We start from the raw sequence: 5,000 nt of genomic DNA, 5'->3' as shown, positions 1-5,000 counted from the left end.
CTATATATCTTATCTTCTATCTCCTCTATCTATCTATCTCTCTCTGCCTATACCTCTCTCTCTGCATATCTACTATCTGCCTCTATTCTATGCCTATATCTCTATATCTATACTATATCTCTATCTCTATTCTCTCTCTCTATCTCTATCTCTACTAATATCTCTCTGCATCTCTCTCCACATCTCTCCACATCCCTCCCCCCCCTCTACATACCTACCCCCCACATATACAACCTCCCCACCCCTCTACATACCTACCCACCCATCTCCCTCCCTACCACCCATCTCCCTACCTACACACCCCTCTCCCTAACTGCCCTGACCCACCCACCTACCCCTCCCCATACCCTCCCCATACCCCCCACTACCCTCCCCCTCACCCTCCCCACTAACCTAACCGCACCACTCAACACTCACACTAACACTCCCCCCTCCCACTCCCACTCCCACTCACCTCACCCTCCAACCCTCCAACCCTCCCACTCCCACTCACACTCACACTCACACTCCCCCCTCACCCTCCCACTCCCCCTCCCCCTCCCCTCCCCCTCCCCCTACCCCTCCCCCTCCCCCTCCCCCTCACCCTCCCCTTACACTTCCACTTACACTTACACTTACTCCACTTCCCACTCACCCTTCACCCCTCCCCCCCACCACCACACACACACCCCCCCACACACCCACACATATATATAGATATATATATAGATAGATAGATAGATAGATAGATAATAGATAGATAGATAGATAGATAGATAGATAGATAGATAGATATTTATGCATAAACGTATGGTTATATGTGTATATATGTACTTGTCCGTCCTCCGTTATCGGAGATGGACACAACTACATTTGTCACTGGACTTTTAAGCTGGAGGGCAAATACAACAATGGCAGCTCAGGCCCATCTTCGTTCTTAGGTATCTGTTGCACGGTGGGCAGGAATGTCAACGCGCAACGCACTCGGAGATGCTTCTTCTCTTTTATTCTGCCTCACTTTGAGTATTGTTCTTACGTGTGGTTATCTGCTGCGCACTTACGACTGCTTGATCGTTTTTTTAATTCCATTAAATTTCTCCTATATGACTTCACTTTGGACAGTGGGCATCGATAGGGTATTGGGCCTCTTTCAGTCTTACACAAGTAAGTCACATCCCCTCTTTTACCTTTTACCTGATTTTTATCAAGTTCTATGACTCTCAATTTAATGACATTTGATGCAAGGCGATCGTCTACATTTCAGTTTTCTAGATGCTTTTTTCCTGCTATTTGTAGGCTTTGGAATATATTGCCTTTAGAAACTGTAACTTCTCCGACTCTTGATAAGTTTAATAGATCAGCTAATATGTTTTTACTACGTAAATAGCTGATGATTTTCTGTCTTCTCATTCTTTCTTAGCTATATTTTGACCCGCACTGACAACGTTGGTGGTATAATTCTCGCTTTTTGTGTGGCTCTTTATATGGCTTACAATAATAATAATAATAATCCTTTTCCCATGAGGCAGGGGCAGTACCACGGGACTTCATGGTGGCCTTCAGTGAGTCCTTGTACCTCTTCTTTTGACCTCCATCTACCGGCTCACTAGCAGCAGTCGTCGCCCATGCGGGAAGCGTCACCAGCCAACTCGGGCGAGCGTAGCGTGGAGGCGTTAAACGATATATATATATATATATATATATATATATATATATTATATATATTATATATATTCCATATATATTATATATATTATTATATATTATATATATTTATATATATTATATATATATATATATATATTATATATATTATATATATTATATATAATATATATATATTATATATATTATATATATTATATATATTATATATATTATATATATTATATATATTATATATATTATATATATATATATATATAATATATATATATATATATATATAATATAATTTATATACTCACCCACACACACACACGTGTGTGTGTGTGTGTGTGAGTGTGTGTGTGTGTGGGGTGTGTGTGTGTGTGTGTGTGTGTGTGTGTGTGTGTGTGTGTGTGTGTGTGTGTGTGTGCGTGCGGGCGTGTGTGCGTGCGGGCGTGTGTGCGCGCGCGCGCGCGCGGGGTGTGTGTGTGTGTGTGTGTGTGTGTGTGTGTGTGTGTGGTGTGTGCGTGTGTGCGTGTGTGCGTGTGTGCGTGTGTGTGTGTGTGTGTGTGTGTGTGTGTGTGTGTGGTGTGTGTGTGTGGTGTGTGTGTGTGTGTGCGGTGTGTGTGTGCGTGTGTGTGTTTGTGCGTGTGCGTGTGCGTGTGCGTGTGTACATATACACATATATATATACATAAATATATATGTATATATACACATCTATGCATATAATTTATATAATTTTCCCATAATATTTAGGTTATTAACATTCTCAATCACTCATGCGACCTGTCCTATATGGCTGAACACTCAAATCTAGAAGTGCTGTGATTGTATACTCAATATATCTGATATATAAGTGCAGATACATCACATATAATCCTTCTCTTTTAATACTGAGTTACGTACATTTAACTATTTTTTGGCAATATATTTGTTGCAGCTCGTACATTATACAACTATTTTTGAAGGCGTGAATATTGTCTCCATATCATACAATGCATGTTTCTATAAGTTATCCATGAGAATGAATCCCCCAGGAAATGCCACAGTGCCATGTAATCCATTCGGTACGGTGTCTAGGAATCAAAGAATCCTCACATCGCATGGCACTGGTGGATGCCCTGCTTTTTCGGTTTTTGAGTGTGTTGTAGAAAAAGAAAGAAACACACACACACACACACACACACACACACACACACACACACACACACACACACACACACACACACACACACACACACACACATACATACATATATATCATCTGCGATTCCGTGTCTAAGATCTTAATGCGATGTCTATAAAATAGAATAAAAGGAAATCCACGATTTTTTTCCTAAAAATGCAGATAACCGTAATACACAAACCTTTACAAATTTCCTTTCTAATACTAAATCTACTTTACTGCTATTTTGCTCTTTTGTCAAGCAGCGGCATGAATAACGTCACGTGGCTCTTCTAGAAAGCTCATAAACGGACTATGCAAAAGTCATTTTATCAGTGAGATTAGCTCTAATCGTGTGGCAAATAACTGACGGGATGTTGGTTCCGAAGCAGGTGACACCCTGCACAATAAACGTTCATATCACACACTATTGCCCTTTTCTATCTTTAATCTACCTATAATGTATGTATAATATATCTATCTCTTTTGTTATTTTCTGATCGTTCTTATTTTCCTTTTCTTCGCTTATTCTTAAATTATTTTTCATGCTTAAACTTCATTTTTTCATACCTATGTTCGTTACTGTACGTTGGTGTGTATGCGAGTTTATGTGCATGTACTCATGCGGGCCTCAACATCAACAAGTACGTATATGTATACATGGCCGTTTACGTGTGCATATCCATGTACTCTATGAGGGTATACGCGCCTCATGAGGGCGTACGCGCCTCTACGCTAAGGAGGAAAATTCCTCCCAAGGACATCTCCGGAGACCCAGCCTCAGCAGCACTTTCCAGGGACGCTCATCACGACATTCGAAGCGCTTATCGTCACCGGAGAGTATGGAATTGTCAGTCCCTCTCCTGTTCATAGATAGTGCGAGAGCTCAACTACCATTGCACATCAACTGCACCGGCTATATATCCCACCCCCTTCCACAACACAGTAACACCGCCGCAAATTCACCTTGATAGTGCAAAGTGCTTCCCTAGTTGAAGGTAATGTTGCTGATCACTGCGTCCTTCGTAAAATTGTGCAACATGGGTCTTATCGCCTGCACATTCATGTCAATTGCAAAGCGTATGGTTACGTCACAGATGCGTGGGCGTGGCACCAACAATGCAAACACGGACAACAAGCCTTGGGACATGCACATCACTAGCCTCACATAATCCCGAGAGAACGAAACAATTAATAGCAGAGTTAGAGTACGTGATAACCCTCCCTCCTTGTGGCTTGTGCTTGCTGTTGCAATTTTAGCTGCATGATACAGCCACCCGGAAGCAGCAGAAGGAAACTCGGCTCAACAAAGGAATGTATTTTAACAATGCGGAGATTACTGCTCTTGATGCAGACAAAACACAGATAATTTACGTACATATTAATGCTTGCTCGCCTGCGTAAAATAGTTGGACTGTCACTAACTCTTTACAAAGGGACCGGTGATGTAAGACATTAAAATCCGAAGACTTTAAACTTGAGAAGTTTCCTTAATCCGTCAAAAGGTCAAACATGAAAGACGTGGGAGAGCACAACAGATGGAATTAAATGCACATAAAACGATCTACTTATATATTTAAAAAATCATTAAAAGACCTTTTCAACATCGACTGCGTCACCTGAGAAATACCGACATTACACGAACGTTATATATATATTATATTATTATATAATATATTATATATATATTTTATATAATAAATATATATATATATAATAGTATATATAATATATCTATATATATTTAATATATTATATATATATACGTATTCCAGAGAACTGACGATCAGTCTCATTCTGCACCTTCACCTCCCTGCACTGCCTAATCTTCCCGGAATAAATGACTACATAGGAACGGGCTAAAGATAACTCCATCTAAGTCATCGGCACCTTGCAATGTGCTGGAATCAAGACGCCAAACGCCCAGGGGAGCTTGCCAGCGGGAGGCAGTGGAGCTGATCCTCTGGTGAAGAACAGACGCGTGTGCACTGTGCCATTGCCGAGGGAATTGCGGGTGAGTCTTTCACAATCCTGAAATTTGCGAGTGCATGTGTGTGTCTGTGCTTGGCGCGTGTGTGCATACTTTGTGTAAATGTGTGTGTGTGTGTGTGTGTGTGTGTGTGTGTGTGTGTGTGTGTGTGTTTGTGTGTGTGTGCGGGTGCGTTATGTGTGTGTGCGTGTGTGTTATGTGTGTTGATGTGTGTGT

General features: G+C 41.2%; 1 protein-coding gene across 1 annotated transcript in view; it reads left to right on the top strand.

The window, feature by feature from the left end:
- The first annotated feature begins 4,770 nt into the window (after positions 1-4,770).
- LOC119579277 overlaps positions 4,771-5,000 on the top strand; it is a 94,299-nt gene continuing 94,069 nt past the window's right edge. Inside the window, exon 1 of the mRNA XM_037927023.1 lies at positions 4,771-4,808. The gene's annotated coding sequence lies outside the window, so the exon portion shown is untranslated. The remainder of the gene's footprint in view (positions 4,809-5,000) is intronic.

Source organism: Penaeus monodon, chromosome 12 (assembly GCF_015228065.2).
Source record: "Penaeus monodon isolate SGIC_2016 chromosome 12, NSTDA_Pmon_1, whole genome shotgun sequence".
NCBI classification, from domain to species: Eukaryota; Metazoa; Arthropoda; class Malacostraca; order Decapoda; family Penaeidae; genus Penaeus; species Penaeus monodon.
The sequence above is the reverse complement of the archived record's forward strand: the minus strand, read 5'-3'. Positions and strand labels throughout refer to the sequence as shown.